Here is a 19,561-nt window from a genome sequence, read left to right on the forward strand (position 1 = left end):
TGATGAGACAGGAGGGAATGAATGGGATTCAGATTTTGAATCCAGTTGACTTTTAAATCTAGTTTTCATGCCGCAGAAACTATGACAGTTGTGTTGAAGACAGAAAGACCACTCTACTCTTGACTTCCCGTTTAATGATCAGCTGAAAATTTAACAAGCTGCTAGCCACCCTTTAAATGCTCACAACTAGTCCTAGGGAGAACTGGTTTCAGTTCTAAAAAGGGTCTTTCTAATAAGTAAGCCTCCCCCTCCCTAATAATTGAGTTGTGAGTTCCTGATCCCTGAGGCATTTTAGCAGAGGCTACATGGCAGTGGGTCCTACATCCTCCAACAGTGGGTCCTACATCCTCCAAAAGGGACTCAGTTAATGAATTAATGATGGATAGTAGTTGGTGATCTGCAAAATGCCTGTTAACTCTAAGACTCTGTAATTCTAAAATCCAGTTGTTAGAACTAGAACTGTGGTCACACCAAATAGCTGCCAGATGAAACACGTAATAAAGACAAACATCTATGACAGGATGGAGCCTGAAGAACTAACTCTCAGGATCAATACTCCAGTCACCAAGTGACAGGTAGCAAAGACAGCTGCCAGAAACTTGCTAACCTCTCCCAGTCAAGTCAACCTCCCTGACTTTTATGTTTGTCTATTTGGCAGCCCTCCTAATATAACTGTTGTTGAACTTCTATTTAACTTCAACAACAGTATAATGTATTGCATCGGTATAAATTTGATTCTCTTGCAGACAATTTTACAAAGGAGCACTATATTTTGAATTATCCTTATAAATACTGGCACTATTTAATGAGCTCAATGCAGCATTGCAAGTTTGCAAGTTTTATGGGAAGGCTTGAGTGGAAATGTTATAAAATGAGATTTCAACATGTAAATCCTCAGAATTCGTACGTTGTATTATCAGAAAATCATCACTTTAAGTAAAACTAAAGCTTTTGCACACTCACTTCATTTTTGGCTCTGTTGGTTTTGTTTGTTTATGTATGTGTGTGTGACTTTATCTCTTTTTTTGCCATTGGATTTAGTAGGAATGAAGGACTAATAGGCATTCCGAGTTCAGGGTACATTTTATCACACTAGGCGGCCAGTATTAAAGTCTCTTTTTATCCCCAGCAGCCATTTCTCTCTCAACTAGTAGCCAGAAATGAGAGCTCAAGTACAGGGGGGCCATCCATTCTGCCCTCAAACTTTTCCAGAACAGCTTTGATTGCTGCTCCAAAACCATGGGCTTTCTAGGAGTAGGAGTTGCTTTATCCTTGCTTTGATGCAACATTCAAAATCTTTCTAAATTTCATCTTTGAATCTTAATTTTTAACGTCTTACTGATGCTTCAGATATTTTTTCCTATTCATTTAGCAACATTTTCAAACTGCATTTCCCTGTAATTTGTACCTCATTTAACATTATCACTTGAAATTATTCTGGGATGCGGTTAGTTCCAGAGATTTCCCACAAAATAATGTTGCATTGCCTTGCTCAGTTAAGGACACAAGTTAAGTTAAAACGGATAGGAATTATAAGCAACATGATCTGTGTAATCATACATATGTAAAAATAAACAGATTCATATGTCAGAATTCTTCTAGTATCAGACTTTCTGTATCTTTGATAGAAATAAAATTTGTGAAAAATTTTTTCATAAGCAGTTTCAAGAAGACAAATGGTTCACTTAAGCTTATTCTCTGAAGACAAATAGTTCTCTTCAATTTCTCCCCTGAAAATGACTACAATTATAATTAGTTATTGGAAATTTGATGAACTTCTTGCAGGCTGTTCATAAACAGTACCTGCAATTTACCCCATCTTTTGCCATTTATACCTACTCAGTACTGTGTTTCAAGTTGAAATTGCTGCACTGGTGGTTAAGCAGGCATCTAAGAGAAGTAAGACAACCTAAGTTATATAAAGTAAATTTAATATAATTGATAGATAGGCATTAGCCCTGGGGTCAGAGAAATCTTACAATTGGAAATAATTGAGAAATTTGGAATATATGAGAGGAAAGAACTTAGGCATAGTGCAACTTAATCCTTTCAGCCTTAGATTTTGGCATTTATAATAACTGGTAGAGAAACAGATTGGGGTGGGGGAGGGTGGAGTGGAGAAGGTACACTTTCTTCACAGTCATAAAAATAGCCAGTAGAAAGAAGCTCTCTAGGCTTTCTTGAAAATAAGCTGTGTCTAATGGAGGCACCACTTTGCATCTTTCTTGGGGGACCCACAGAGGTACATCTACGGAATTGGTCACTTGTTATCTGCCCTTCCCTTCTGCGAATGCTCTGTTTTTCATTGTGCCTGGGCCTTCTCGTCGGCTGCCATGTCTGTATGGTATCACAGTCAACTTTTTTGTATTCCACCTTCAACTCTGCTTAATCACTACCACTTAATCCTTCTTTGCTTAAGTTCACATATATTTATCATAAAAATTAAATGGAAAAATTAGTGTAAACCACTGACTCCTGTGCCAGGATCAGAATAATGGATTAGGAAATGCTACCCTATCATTATCCTCATTAGTATCATCAGTAGCAGCAGCAGCAGCAGCAGCCTTCTTATTCCTTCTCCCTTTATACTACTGTTTATATTATGCTATGAAAAATATTAACATCAATTCTGTCCATTAAGATACATAAATGCTTATGTTCAATTAGATTTATGTACCAGTTTTTCCCGGAGGACAACCGGGTCTTTTGGGGGTAAGGGGGAAAGTAAAAATAGCTAACGGCATACTTTTGGAAAAATATTTTATATATATATATATATATATATATATATATATATACACACACACACACATACATACACACACATACATATATATACACACACACATATATATACATATATACATATATATGTACACATATATATGTGTGTGTGTATATATATATATTTTTTGAGACAGAATCACTCTGTTGCCATCTCGGCTCACTCTAACCTCCACCTCCCAGGTTTAAGAGATTCTCCTGCCTCAGCCTCCCAAGTAGCTGTGACTACAGTCATGCACCACCATGTTCAGCTAATTTTTGTATTTTTAGTAGAGACAGGGTTTCACTATGTTGGCCAGACTGGTCTCGAACTCCTGACCTCAAGTGATCCACCCACCTTGGCCTCCCAAAGTGCTGGGATTACAGGCATGAGCTACCATATCTGGCTGTTATTTTGAAATTTTTTACAGAAATAAATAGAAAAGACTATTGAGATATATTTTACAAACAGCAGTATTATAATATTAAAGTATCTCCTTTACAGAAATAACCTTACTTTCACTGTTTTTTCCTTTGATTTATCTCTCATATTTTCTTAGTAGTCTTAACCAGTCATTGGCATCAGCAGTTCTTGTTTTCATACTCTTAATAAGAGCTCAAAGGCTAATTTAAAAAAAAAACTAATGGAATTCCAGATTAACACACATAGGAACTAAAGGAAAAATTTCCTACCATGTTACCAAGTAGATATCAGACTTGAGATATTTAAATGTGGTCCTTTCTATCCACCAAGTTTGTTTTCAGTGAGGCTATTGACACTACAGTGTTACTCCTGGACAAGTCCAGACAAGGCTGTAAATCTGCTGAAGTTCCCATTTGGCTGAAGTGTCTTCCAGTTTAATTGCCTCTTCTCTTCTGTTACTTCTTCTGAGTTTAGCAACCTCTTTAAATAGTTATCTCTGGAAGCATACATCCATTTCTCTTTCCAGCAAAGTTTTAAACCAACAAACTGGTTTTTGATTTCTGAATACTTTGAATTCAAACTCCAAAAGAGAGATTTTGACTGGTTTTGGCAATATCTATTATAGGCTGTGGCCATTGTATAGAACACTAAGAGTACACTACTGTATGAGCCACTCTTCAGTTTGGCAAGAAATGTAATAGATGGCATGGCTGTCTTGGGTCACGTGCTGTCTTCCACCCAATCAGCTGCAACTCAATGGAGTGCAGCTCTTAGTGACCGTGGGTAAGAAACCATTCTGAAGGAAGCTGTGATTTGTTTGCCACTTACAAAAATGAAGGAGGAATTTTTATAGCAACTTTATTCATAATTGCTGAGACTGGGATGCAACCAAAACATTAAATTTTTATCCACTAATGGGTTAATTGATAAAAAAACTGTGGTACATTCATAAAATAGAATATCATTTAGTGATAAAAAGAAATGAAATGTTAAATCACAAAAATTTATGAGGAAATCTTAATATTGCTGAATGAAAAAAGCCAATCTGAAAAGGTTACATACCATATGATTCTAACTATATAAAATTCTGAAGAAGACAAAACTCTGGAGACAGTGAAAAGATCAATAGTGGCTAGGAGTTCAGGGGGATGGAGGGAGGGATGAATACGTAGAGCAGAGGATATTTTTAGGGCAGTTAAACAATTATTCCATAAGATATTGTAATGGTAGATACATGCAATTACACATTTGTCAAAACTTATAAAATGCACAACACAGCATGAACTGTAATGTAAACTATGAAATTTGTTAATAAAAATGTATCAATATTGGGTCACCAATTGCAATAAATGTACCACACTAATGCCAGATGTTAATATTAGAGGCAACTAAAGTGTGGGAGGAAGGGGCATATGGGAACTGTCTGTGCTTTCTGATCAATTTTTCTATAAACCTAAAATTGCTCTAAAAAATGAGACTTTTTAATGAAGGAAGGGTAGAGAGACAAATATATGGTGAGCAAGAGGAAAATACAAAAGATCAAAAAGTCTATAAAAATGTCTCCAAAACACTGCTTTTTCTGTAGGTCCAAGTTTCTTAATAAAAAGTACGAGTTATACATGTTATATTAGTTTTTTTTTTTTAACAATGCTGGTAAAACCAGTTGAATTTCACCATTCCTCTGCTGGCAGATAAAAATCTGAAGTAATATTTTAAGGATACTGGCAGATTTGGAGTGAAAATTCTAGCAATACCAGAATTGCTGAAACATTAAAATATATTTGTTTGTTTTTAGTTAAAAATGAACAGATCAACCTTTTACTCTTCTCTGAAAAATATAGTGAAATTAGTAATCAAGAACGATTTTCTGAAATGAAAACATCCAAACAGCATACTGTAAAGACATTCAGGGGAAAATAAAATAGGTATGTACATATTTTTTTTGTCAAGATTGAAATAAGGCAGTGCTTCTGACCAGAGGAGTAAAAAGAAACTGTATCTTTAATTAAAAATTTTAAAAAGTACTGGCCACATTCAGACAAGAACTCAGTCTCCTGTCTCAAAGTTCAGAGTTATTTCCACTACATCACCAGTGAAAAGTAAGGCTGGAAAGGTGGGACAAGCTTATAAAAAGTAAGCCAGAGTAGAAAAGCCTTAATTACACGGAAAATAACATTTTGAACAAAGTTTTTATAAACCAAGAGAGGTCAGGGTAGATTAGAGTGAAGAACAAAAGTCAGTCTTGACAGGCACCTACTTGACACTATCATTAAAAAATCAGAACTTGAAATGAAAGGGGAAGCCTTATAAAAAAGATCTTGAAATAGATACTAGTGTTTTTCACCCAGGAAGCGATCTGGGAGCTCATGAAAGATAGGAATCACAATTTCTCTGAAAACTGAAAATAGTACTCTAGAGTTTATGCAGGGAATTCCTTTCAAGGTAAAGTTGGGCCAAGAGAAGTAATAACTTGTAGGAAATGAGAAGTACTCAAAAGATTTGTTAAGAAAAATCTTTTATAAGAGAACATAAAAGATACTTCCTTAGCCAACAGATAGAAGAAATAATATTTAAAGAGAAAGAACCATTTCCCACCATTTTATTACATAAAAGGATGTAATATCATGTAACTGTAGCCCAGCCAAATGAAAATTACCACTCCAAAAGAAAGCCTGCATAGAAGGTACTCAGGATTGATAATCTTGTCATGGATGTAAGGGTGGGATGGGTAAAATTATGCTTTATATAGCATAATATAAAATGAAAAAAAATAAATTGCCTATGTATTGTCACTCTGCTATTTTGTGCCAATCAGTCAAAATTGAAAATCAACTTGAGTTTATTACTGACAGACAAAAAATTATGGATAAGACTAAAACAGAATTCCAATGTCCACTTAGGATGTAGAAAGGCAGAAAAGTACCACTCTTACCCTAGCAAGAAGGAAAAAAAATAAGGTAAATCTACAAATCAACCTTTTAAAAACCCATTGAAACCAAAGGTTCACAAACCAACCCATAGCCTGAAATCTAAGGAAAGACAGAAAACTTCAAAGAGAAGGACTCAGCACTGGCTTACCTAGGGCACAGCTCAGGAGGAAGGCAGGTTTGTCACGCAAGCAAGTAAGAAACTTTCAGCTAAAATCTTCGGCAAACTGCTCAAGACCAATTGTGAGCCAGTGTGAGAGCATAGAACCCTAGTCACAACAGACACTAGGGGAGCTTACAGCCACTTGCAAGCTCTTCTCCCCAGACCTCACAGGATGCTCACAAAAGAAGACTCGGGATGGAATGGGAGTGGAAGCCTTCCTTGTGGTGCTGCCTGAAGGTAAGAAGTGAACACTGCTGCAAAAAAGCCATGAAGCCTAGCCTAGAACTTTCTTTCCTTAAGAGCAAAAGCCTTAAGCAACTAAGAAAGGCAGCAAAAACTGTTTCCCCTAGGACACATGTGAAGACCCACTGGCTGAGAAAGAGGCAGGAAACTGACTTGGACCCAGACTTACTGAGGGACAGGATCCCTGAGAAAGCTCCACACCCAAGACCTGGTGATGCGGAGGCTACCTGAGACTGAGGATGAACCAGGATAACAGAGAACAACATCACACCCTCTCAACCAGAGGCCATGCAGAGTAAGAAGTATGAGGAGTCTACCCCTGGTTAAGTCTCTCTGTCTCTCAAAATCTGAGACAGACCCTATCTGAGGTACAAGCACACAGGGAAGTTAAGATGAGACTTCAGGTAACAGTGACAACAAAATTCCGAGAGAGCTAATAAATAAGTTTAAAAAGTTGCAAGATACACATCTGATAACCAAAAATCACTTTTATTTCTATGCATTTGCAATGAACAATTGTAAACTGAAATTTTCAAAAGCATAATTTTCAGTGGCATCAAAAAGTTTGAAATAGGTATAAGTCAAAATCTGTACAACAGCACATCCGTGCTATAATCTACAAAACACTGATGAAGGAAATCACAGAAGACCTAAATAAATGGAGAACTGTGTTGTATTCATAGTTTGGAAAATTCAATATTAAGATGTCATTTATTTCCACATTTACCTATAGATTCTATGCAAAACCTATCAAAATCCAACTGGGATTTTTTTTCTGTAGAAATTTAAAAACCTATTTTAAATTGTGTTGGGAAAGGAAAGAACTAACCTACAGTAGCAAAACAAGTTTGAAAGAGAAGACCAATATAGGAGAGTACAAACTGCATGATTTCCAGATTTTCTCTGAAGAGATACTAATCAATAAATTGTTGTGCTTGTGAATACACAGACATGTTCATCTAACTGAACAAAGTAGTCTAGAAGAAAACATAGGAGAAAATCATTGTGACCTTCCGTTCAAGGCAACAATTTAAGATACCTAAAAGCATGAACCACATTTTCAAAAACTGGCAAGTTGGACCCTATCAAAATTAAAAACCTTTGCTCTTCAATAAAAAAATGAAAAATAAGCCATGTATTGGGAAAAGTATTTGTAATATTTACGTATGATGAAGGACTTTTACCCAGACTATCTAAAAAAACTCTCAACATTTATAAAAGCAAACAAATAACAATAAATGATAAAACAATTGAACACATCCTTCACCAACGAGACTAGTTAACAAATATGCATATGAAAATATGGTTAATACAAATGCAAATTAAAATCACAATGAGATGCCTCTTTATACACATTAGAATAGCTAAAATAAAATAAACTGACAATACCATGTTTTGGGGACGATGGGGAACAACTGAAACAATGACACCTGTCTGGGGAGACTCTAAAATGCTATATTTACTTTGGAAAATAGTTCGTCAATGTCTTTTCAATTTAAACATACATTTATTATATGACCCAGTGAACAGCCCACAGGTACTTACTGAGGTGAAATGAAAACTTATAATCATTTTTAACCCGGACATGGATGTTGTAGCAGTTTTATTCATAAGTACCATAAAATGGAAACAATTCACATGCCCTACAATTTGTGAATAAAACAGTAGTTTATCCATAAAATGAATTCAACTTAGCAATCAAGAAGTGAACAAAGTATTGATACTCACAACTTGGTTGAACCTCAAATACATTATGCTACATGAAAGAAGCTAGACTCAAAGACTGCTTACTCTACAATTCTATTTATGTGACGCCAAAAAAATCAAACCTATAAGGACTGAAAACAGGTAATTAGTTATCAGGGTAGAGTGGGGAGGGTTTTTCTACAGAGAGGCACCAGGGGATTTTTTTACAGGATGAAACTACTATATATTGACTGTACTAGGGGTTTTATACTTGTATGTGTTTGTCAAACGTTCATGGAAATGTATACTAAAAAGGGTGAATTCTACTTTAGGTCAGTCTTACCACAATTTTTAAAAAGAATTTATGGAATTGATTGTAACCACTCTAGGTGCTCTTTCACATTTTCTCCACAGTTCCCCATCTTTATTAATCAGGAACTCAGAGACAAGTTATCTAACAAGAAAATGATCACCATGAATATGACCAATATTAAGTATTAGAAAAAAAGTTTAGCACATTTTATAGATAAAATATTAAGTCTTAAAGTAGTGTATACCAACATAATATTGGCTTATCAATATTACAGACAAGTGTAGCTGTCCATGCTGATGCAGTTGTCTAGTATATCTGGCATGAGCTCTGGAATGAAGATGTCTAATATCAAGCCTGATGCTTTCATAAAAACTTTTAGAGTAGGTACATAGAGCTAAGTTCTTGACAGGTGAAATGAACTTATCCTGAGAAAATGTCTTCTTTCTCAGGTGATCATCTGTTGGTAAAGCTGAATTTAGTATTTCTCTTTGGAATCTTCTTCTGACCCTGCAGCACATTCTTTTGATGGTCCTTCGTATGAACTCATCATTAATGTTGAAAATGGGATTTAATTTTTAGAAATAATCCAGTTATTTGAAGTATGGTGACTAATGAGTATTTTATCTTTTACATTGTGTAGCAAAACAAAACAAAGCAAAATAAGAGTAAAGTGAAGTAAAGCAATATAAAATAAGTAGATGAGTCTGCTTAGTCATAAATTGAAGGCTACACCAAAAGAAGAGTTTCCCAAATATGAGCAAGAACAGTGTAATTGAATAAGCATATAACATGCTAAATTAACTATTCTGAAAGTCAGCTTTTCTTGAAGGTACATGTTTGGCCATTCTTGTTATTGTACATGTAAACCTCATCTATTATAATTTCTGGTTAAGAGTTCAGAGGAGGATTTTATGAGTTTTGTTTTTAGCAAAAGAAACCACCTCTGACTAATTCAGCTAGTGATCAACCATAATGCCAGATCCCTTACACTGTATTTGTCCATAGCCACTGAGTCCCCATTTTTCATTGTGTACTGTCTCTGCCCAATTACCCACACTAATGGAGAAGAGCAGCGGTGCAGATAATCTCAAGCAGCAGATGATGCAAACATATTTCATTTTTTGTTTTGTTTTGGAATGCAGTGTATGACTATTTTTACAGAAGGCATACACATTCCTATTTATAGCTGGCTTAGGCTATGGTCAAAAGTGATGTGCCTATTCTCACATTCACTGCTACAGCAGTAGAAAAAGTCATCCAGGAGCAATTTTGGAATAGGTGTGGTGTGGTGCTGAAAAAAATGTATATTCTGTTGATTTGGGGTGGAGAGTTCTGTAGATGTCTATTAGGTCCGCTTGGTGCAGAGCTGAGTTCAATTCCTGGGTATCCTTGTTGACTTTCTGTCTCGTTGATCTGTCTAATGTTGACAGTGGGGTGTTAAAGTCTCCCATTATTAATGTGTGGGAGTCTAAGTCTCTTTGTAGGTCACTCAGGACTTGCTTTATGAATCTGGGTGCTCCTGTATTGGGTGCATATATATTTAGGAGAGTTAGCTCTTCTTGTTGAATCGATCCCTTTACCATTATGTAATGGCCTTCTTTGTCTCTTTTGATCTTTGTTGGTTCAAAGTCTGTTTTATCAGAGACTAGGATTGCAACCCCTGCCTTTTTTTGTTTTCCATTTGCTTGGTAGATCTTCCTCCATCCTTTTATTTTGAGCCTATGTGTGTCTCTGCACGTGAGATGGGTTTCCTGAATACAGCACACTGATGGGTCTTGACTCTTTATCCAATTTGCCAGTCTGTGTCTTTTAATTGGAGCATTTAGTCCATTTACATTTAAAGTTAATATGGTTATGTGTGAATTTGATCCTGTCATTATGATGTTAGCTGGTTATTTTGCTCGTTAGTTGATGCAGTTTCTTCCTAGTCTCGATGGTCTTTACATTTTGGCATGATTTTGCAGTGGCTGGTACCGGTTGTTCCTTTCCATGTTTAGTGCTTCCTTCAGGAGCTCTTTTAGGGCATGCCTGGTGGTGACAAAATCTCTCAGCATCTGCTTGTCTGTAAAGTATTTTATTTCTCCTTCACTTATGAAGCTTAGTTTGGCTGGATACCAAATTCTGGATTGAAAATTCTTTTCTTTAAGAATGTTGAATATTGGCCCCCACTCTCTTCTGGCTTGCAGGGTTTCTGCCGAGAGATCCGCTGTTAGTCTGATGGGCTTCCCTTTGAGGGTAACCCGACCTTTCTCTCTGGCTGCCCTTAACTTTTTTTCCTTCATTTCAACTTTGGTGAATCTGACAATTATGTGTCTTGGAGTTGCTCTTCTCGAGGAGTATCTTTGTGGCGTTCTCTGTATTTCCTGAATCTGAACGTTGGCCTGCCTTGCTAGACTGGGGAAGTTCTCCTGGATAATATCCTGCAGAGTGTTTTCCAACTTGGTTCCATTCTCCCCATCACTTTCAGGTACACCAATCAGACGTAGATTTGGTCTTTTCACATAGTCCCATATTTCTTGGAGGCTTTGCTCGTTTCTTTTTATTCTTTTTTCTCTAAACTTCCCTTCTCGCTTCATTTCATTCATTTCATTCATTTCATTTTCCATCGCTGATACCCTTTCTTCCAGTTGATCGCATTGGCTCCTGAGGCTTCTGCATTCTTCACGTAGTTCTCGAGCCTTGGTTTTCAGCTCCATCAGCTCCTTTAAGCACTTCTCTGTATTGGTTATTCTAGTTATACATTCTTCTAAATTTTTTTCAAAGTTTTCAACTTCTTTGCCTTTGGTTTGAATGTCCTCCCGTAGCTCAGAGTAATTTGATCGTCTGAAGCCTTCTTCTCTCAGCTCGTCAAAGTCATTCTCCATCCAGCTTTGTTCCATTGCTGGTGAGGAACTGCCTTCCTTTGGAGGAGGAGAGGCGCTCTGCATTTTAGAGTTTCCCGTTTTTCTGTTCTGTTTTTTCCCCATCTTTGTGGTTTGATCTACTTTTGGTCTTTGATGATGGTGATGTACAGATGGGTTTTTGGTGTGGATGTCCTTTCTGTTTGTTAGTTTTCCTTCTAACAGACAGGACCCTCAGCTGCAGGTCTGTTGGAATACCCTGCCGTGTGAGGTGTCAGTGTGCCCCTGCTGGGGGGTGCCTCCCAGTTAGGCTGCTCGGGGGTCAGGGGTCAGGGACCCACTAGAGGAGGCAGTCTGCCGGTTCTCAGATCTCCAGCTGCGTGCTGGGAGAACCACTGCTCTCTTCAAAGCTGTCAGACAGGGACATTTAAGTCTGCAGAGGTTACTGCTGTCTTTTTGTTTGTCTGTGCCCTGCCCCCAGAGGTGGAGTAAAGCTCTCCTCAGCAAATGTAAAAGAACAGAGATGATAACAAACTATCTCTCAGACCACAGTGCAATCAAACTAGAACTCAGAATTAAGAATCTCACTCAAAACTGCTCAACTACATGGAAACTGAACAACCTGCTCCTGAATGACTACTGGATACATAACGAAATGAAGGTAGAAATAAAGATGTTCTTTGAAACCAACGAGAACAAAGACACAACATACCAGAATCTCTGGGACGCATTCAGAGCAGTGTGTAGAGGGAAATTTATAGCACTAAATGCCCACAAGAGAAAGCAGGAAAGATCTAAAATTGACACGCTAACATCACAATTAAAAGAACTAGAGAAGCAAGAGCAAACACATTCAAAAGCTAGCAGAAGACACGAAATAACTAAGATCAGAGCAGAACTGAAGGTGCACATGTACCCTAAAACTTAATGTATAAAAAAAAAAAAAAAAAAAGTTATCCAGGAGCAAGCATGGCATTGAGGAGCAGCTGGCTAATAGCTGGTCAGTATCGAAACTGCATCAACAGTAGTTAAACATGATCATTGCTTTATGCAGTTTATTAAATTTGGTTTCTGTGTGCCTGTCTTCAATACACTGACTACTTTACATTTTCCTTTATGTACATCGTTTGCTGCAGCCAAACTGAAATATGGTTTCATTCATTCATTTGCTTTCATTCATTCGTTTAATAAAAATATATTGAGCACTATCTGTCAATTATTATTATAGGCACTAAAGAGAAAAACAAAACCAAAATTCTAATCTTGCCCTGATACTTTTCTAAAATAATTCCCTCTGCCTGATATTCCCTCACCTTCTGCTTTGGACACTCTGGGCACATCTCTTTTTCCTTTTCAAACCTGCTAATTTCCATTTGGAATCCAGATGCATTGGGAGACGTGGCTCCTCTAAGAGGTGTAGCTGTTAAGCATGTGACCCAGGTCAGTCAAACACAGTGAACCCCAGGACTTTCACGAGGAATCCCCAGACACTTGTGCTCTATTCTGCTCTGGATTCTGAAGAATGTTGGTGTGAGCATAGAAACTGCTGCAATGACAGTGTTACCACGAAAGGAGATTACTGATTTGTAGCCAGAGTTGATCCACAATTAGCAAAGCTGAAAGAAAAAGTCCAGAAACATAGTTAGAGGTTTTCTGTTACTTACAAATAAAAACATCATAATAGATAAATTCACATTGCTTGGTAAAATACTGTTGGTATTAATACCTCAAGGGCCATCTTAAAAGTTTTCCTGATCCTTGAAATAAATAGTATACTAGGTATTCCATGTGAAAGGCACCCCTGGGCCCATAGACTAAAATCAGAGTGTGGGCCCCTCCAACAGTACAGTGTTGTAAGTTTGACTTGAAACAAGAGGAGATTTGATTTTTCTCCACTGAACTTTTCTGACATTTCGCATGAAACTCTCTTAGGCATTGTTTTAAGATTATTTCTATATTTATATTCTTCCCCTTTCTACTCTTTAGTCCTTTAATTGAATCATCCCTGCTGAATTTCATTTGTTTTCTTTTCCAGCTTGACTCAGTAATTTTAAATTTTAATGTCAATGTCTCTGTCACTAGACTCTCCACCCAATATAATGTCATTAGAGTACCAAAATAGCTCATTGTCTGTGGCATAATCCAAGATCAGTACTTAAATAGAGGTTATAGTAAAACTCACAGTAAATTACATATCAGGGTTTAGTCATTTAAATATTTCATTTTCACTCTATGACTTCTGCAAGTAAATCTTAATGGAGAAGAATGATTAAGGCTATTCACATTTCTGAAATCAGGAAACCTGGGCCAAGTACATCACTTACTAGTGATGTGATTTTTAGCAAGGCACTTAACCTCTCTGAGTGTCATGTCACCCATTGACAAAATGGAATACCTGAACTACTCAGATTATTTTGTAAATTGTAAAACATCTTATAATTTTAATTATCTTATCTTTTTATCCAACAATATTTATTGAAAAATCTAAGTGCCCAGTCAATATTGCAAGCCATCAGGGATACACAAATAAGTGTTGTCAGTAAATCCATTAAGGGGGAAACAGCATGTAAAGAAAGCTGAAAATTCACAGGGAGACAGCATGGAAGATTTCTTCGGTTAGTATGAAACAGACTGCTAGCTATAGATCATTTGGTAAAATTATGTTTCTTTTTATGAGGTAAACAAGTAGACCATATTTCTAAGCCTCTCTTGCAGATAGGTGTGACCATAAAACTGAGTTATAGAAGATGGGAGGACACATAGAAGTAATATGCATACTGTTTCTATGCCAAATAAGTTAAAAAGTGTATATGCCCCCTCTGACCATCTTCTTCCTGTGAACTGCTAAATGCAAATAATAATGAAGCCATATGGAGTGAAAGAACAGCCATAATTTAGAGGGAACATGAATACCTGACTGAATGATTAAAGACAGGTGTCTCCTGTCCTGGCACATGTGCTTCAAATAGTTATGTGAGGAAGAAAAAGGTATTTATTGTGCCTTTTATATATTTGTGTCAACTTAATACTTAAGCATAACCTATCTTAACTAGTAATCAATAACCCAGAATACCATGATCTTTTGTCGTTGTTGCTGTCCTTGTTGTTTCCTACTTAACTGGCAGTTCCTTCTTGATCTCTATTGTGGTTCCTTTAAATCCTTAATTCGTAAATTCAGAATGTCCCTGAATTGTCTTTGAACATCTTTTTGTATTTATATCCTCTTCCTCAGTGATTATAGGATTTGGGTTTTACTCTGAGTGAAAAACAAAGTCATATAATCACATAGATTTGAATACTGTTTTCATGATGATGATTCTTAAATGTATATTTCTGACAACTTTTTCCCATGGAAAAAGGTTTAATAGATTTAATAGATGAGGTTTAATAGATGTCAAGTATGCTTGACATCCCTGCTTGGATAACTCAAAGTCATCTCAACTTTAACATGCCCCAAACTGTGCACCTTAAGCTACTTCCCAAACCTCCTTCTCTCTGTGTTTTTCCATCTCAATTACTTATGCCAAAATGTTACCCTACATCCAACTCTCAGCTATACACTCAAAGCATATGCAGGATTTAACACTACTTATCACCTCCATTACTACCACCCTCAATAAACCATTATCATCTCACAATGGATTACTGCAGTAGCCTACTAAGCCATCCCCTAACTTCATACTTTGCTCTATTACCATCTATTCCCCTCATAACAGCCAAACCCTCCTCTGCTTTCCTTGGAAAATGCTCCAGTAGCTTCCTTTCCACTCAAAGAAAATGGCAAAGTTGCAAATGCATGTATGATAGGTAAACTACCTCTTTAACCTCATTTCTGCAATTCTCCTTTCACTAACTGCTCCAGTTTCTCTTGTCCTCTTGCAACTCTTCAAGCACTCCAGGTACCCTCAGACCCCAGGTAATCTTAAACTTGGCACTTACTTTTCTTCATGCCTGACTTGCTTTTTTCCAGGATGTCCTTATGACATGCTTCCTCACCTTCTTCAGATCTTTACTCGAAAGTCACCTCATTAGAGAGCTCTTCCCATGCCATCCTATCAAAAATTGCAACCCCCCAAAATTTTTATTGCTCTTTCCTGTTTGATTTTTCTCTTTGTCCCTTCTCACTAGCTAACATTTTATTTTATGTATTTACTTTATTGTCTACCTCCTCCTCAAGAATATAAGTTCTAGAGAGGCAGATTGTTATATGTGTTATTAAATTTTGCATCTTCAGAACATAGAATAATATCTGGTATATAGAGGAGCTTAATAAAATTTGTTGAATGAATAAGTGATGAAATGTTTTTATTGGTTTTTCATATTGAACTCGAAGGTTGAATAGAGCCTAGCCAGGTAAAAAATAGGAGGTGGATAGCATTCCTAAAATAGATGAATGGAAAAGGTAGCAGGGCATATGTGGGTAACCTGACAATCAGACAATCACGTGCTGATCATAAGGAACTCTTTGAGCAGTGATGAGCTAGGAGGTTAAAGATGGAAGCAGGGGCTAGATTACAAGGACTTTTGCCCTGTGCTAAGGACATGGCTTTTACTCTAGAGTCAATAAGGAGCCACTGAAGAACTTTTAGGTAGTGGAGCAAAACAGCAAATTTACCCTTTAGAAAAATTACTCTGACAGCATCATGGAGGATACAGTAGAAGGAAGCAAGGCCAATTTAGGGAAAATTAGTAAGAAATTACTGCCATTGTCCTGGATAAAAATGCTAAGAGTATGAAATAGAAGTAGACACACGTGAGATATATTTACAAAGTAGAAATAATGGTATTTGGTAACTAATCCACTATGGAGATTAGGAAACAGAAATTGGTTCAGAATAAGGGATTACAATGACATCTGCCTTGTAAATGTTCTCATATTTTCCCAGTTACCTACTTTCTCTCTCCTTGGGTTGGTACTCCACCCAGGCTGAAGCATCTTAAATCCCTGATTGGCCACCAAGAGCCTAGATGATGCAAGCTAGAAGTTAGCTCCTCCCAGTGTGAACACCAAGGAGTGGAAAATGTGAACCTGTGGAGGAAATCAGGCAGATAAAGTTATCATTTATTCTCTCTTCTGTAGACTATTTCAAAGAATCGTTTCAACTTGCAGCATGGTCAGAGAAGTTCACTATGCTCCGAAAGTGCACCTTATGAAAGACCTTCGTGTCCTTTTATAGTTTATTGTAAAGCTGGAACCAATATGATAATGCATAATTTCACATGGCATACATCTTTTCTTGCTTCAGATTCCTTCTGTCCTCTTCCTTACTAACTGGGTCTTGCATTTCTCATGCAAAGTGTTAGCACGTTAGTCCTTTTCTCAGGATATACTCTCTACAGCATCCAGGCTAACACACATAAAGTCTAATGTTTTAACTTGGAGACTGGCTAAATGGTTATTCCATTCAGGTGTAGGGGGACATTAATAAATTCTACATTGATATTGTAAGGCATAAAGTACTAAAGCAACATACAAGTAAATATTGTGTAGTCTGCACTAGAGATCAAGGGAGAAAGTCTGAATGAGAGGTAGAGATTTGTAAATCACAAATATAAAGACTTTGGTGGAGTTTTGAGTTTAGGATAAGAGAAAATGTCTATGAAATATAAACCTATGGAATATGGGCAGGGACTAAGAAGGAATTACCTGAAATACATAAAAATTAGTAAAAGAATGCTTTAATGAAAGTTAAGGGGGAGAGAGTTGCATAAGGGATAAAGTGTACAAAAGCGTCAGATATAATGAGGATTACAAAGTGTCAGATTTTGCAATTAGTCTCTTATTGTTGATATTGTTGGAAGTTATTTCAGTGGAATGGAAGTGTCAGAAAGCAAACTGTAGTAGGTTAAGCAGTGTCAGGGAGCTTACAAAGTAGAAAAGATGATAAATTCCTCTTATAAAAAACATTACTTGGAAGGGAAAGAGGTCACTGGCATTTTCACCTTGGAAAGAAATATCACTACTAGCAAGCCTTTCTGAATGACAGAAAATGGCGGTGGCATTTAAAAATTATGCAAAGCTTATTAGAGATACCATCCTTCTAGAGTCACTGCTAATATTAAAACCAGCGATTTTGTTAGCTAGAAGGCATTGCAAATCACATATAAGCATTACATTGGAATGACTGGATATGTTAATACTGTTGCAACAAAGTAATATGGAATTAATAATTCCCTTTTCCACCACAAGATAATACTCATCCTGGAAGACAGCCCTCCTGCCCCCCTATGATATATATATATATGTATTTTTTTTTTAATCTATAGAAATTCTTTTACTATCACAGAGCAAAAATAGGGTATTCTGGCTAAGCTACAATTTTTACAGATAATAGAGAAGAAGGAATCCCCTTAAATTTCAAAACCATACACATGTGTACAATAACAAATTGAGATCCAATGGTAGTCATAACCATAAATGTACACTTTATAAAAACTCAGTACTTAAAGTCCAACCTATGAATAATTTATTCAAGAATATTAAAAAGTTTCTATTCTTATTAAAAACACTTCAAGTCAAGAAGGTGACAATTCTGAGTCTTGATTATTATTAAGTACAACAATGTAAGATCAAAAAAAATTAGCTGATGACCTGAGTAAACAAATGATGAGAAAAAATCAGAAACGGAAATGCTCGAGACAAAGACTTTTAGCCACATGTGGTTGTGGTTTCACCAATATATTAACTAGGGAGAAATATTGGAATCCATGGCTTAACCATGTTATGATTTGGTAGCTATATTAGTAGGAATATATGATGTGTAGATCTTCAGATATTTCCCTTTAATATCTAAATAAGAAAAGTGTAAGTCCCCATAAGAATTGACCACAGGAAATTCAACTTTATTGGATTTTCCTCTCCACATATTTCTGGGAATCCTCATGGAAATTACTAAACATTCCATAAATACAAGTGGGCTGTCATTTGTCTGCTTAGTCTCCTGCCTCACTGCAGACATCTAGCCAGAGTTTCTCTGTTGATCACACACCAGTCCTCTCAGACTGTCCCCACTCCCTGTGCTCCACTTAACCTAAATTTAGACACAGGCTTCTCCCTAAATTTCAACCAGTCCAAATATAACCAGATTGCAACGTTTAAACTTTGCTGAGACTTCAAAATAAGGGAATTGAAACTCATAAAATAAAATACATATAACTAGAAATAAGTTATGACCAGAATCCATAAGGCAAGACACTTCTTGAATATCTTACTTGTAAACCCCTGGTTGGTTAATTCTGTAGGAATCACTTATATCCGAACCTTGGAATATAACTCAACATACTTCCCACCCTGGAGTCCAGATTCTCAACCACTCTAAGGCCGTCATAGAGTAAAGGCATTTATTTTCTAAAATTACATTAGATGCAATACAAATACATTTTTGCAACTTCATTTTATTGAAATTGCCAATTTATCTGATTCAATTGCATAATAAGGTCCATTAAGCTGTTTTTTCCTAAAATAAGGGAAATCTGCCCTCAAAGGTGAACTCAACCACATCTCCAGCTTCGTTATTATTATTTTTTTGATGGAAGGAATGAGGTTCAGCCTCAGCTAGAATAGACCTTATGGCATGTATAAAATTTATTTTCTAACTTCTATCAAACAACAGAAGTCAATGTATTGTACATTAGGATCAGGCAATGAGGGACAGTAATTCCTGAAAGATGGAAAACAAATGAGGTGGTCCCTATGACTGCAGCAGTTTACTACCTGGAAAAAGTTTCCGAGGAGAAGAACATAGGTAGAGTTCAATAGTCTCCCTGAATTAGAAAACATACTGGGAGCTCAGGGCATCCAAACAGGCGGCTAGAGTTCACGAGGCACTACTAATTTAAATCCTTTAGTTTGGCATGTAAGGTTCTATATGATTTGATCCAATCATCTAACTCCAGTTTTATCCATTCAGGAATCTCCTCTGAAAGTCATTTTTCAGGCAATTCAAACCACTTGCAGTTCTCTGAACATGTCTTTCTTTGCCTTCCACTGTGAAAATGTTTCACACTGCCTCCCTCTGGAATAGCTTGGTGTTCCTCTGGTGAATACCTCATGACCAAATCATGACTCAAGCATTACTATCTCAATGAAGCCTTTCCTAAGATGTTGCCTCCCCCCTTCAAAGCTGTGAGATAATAATTTTGTAAGATAACAATAAAATAATAAAACTGTATTATAACAATAAGTGCTAAGTCACTAGGTTT

This window comes from Gorilla gorilla, chromosome 4, assembly GCF_029281585.2.
Source record: "Gorilla gorilla gorilla isolate KB3781 chromosome 4, NHGRI_mGorGor1-v2.1_pri, whole genome shotgun sequence".
NCBI lineage: Eukaryota > Metazoa > Chordata > Mammalia > Primates > Hominidae > Gorilla > Gorilla gorilla.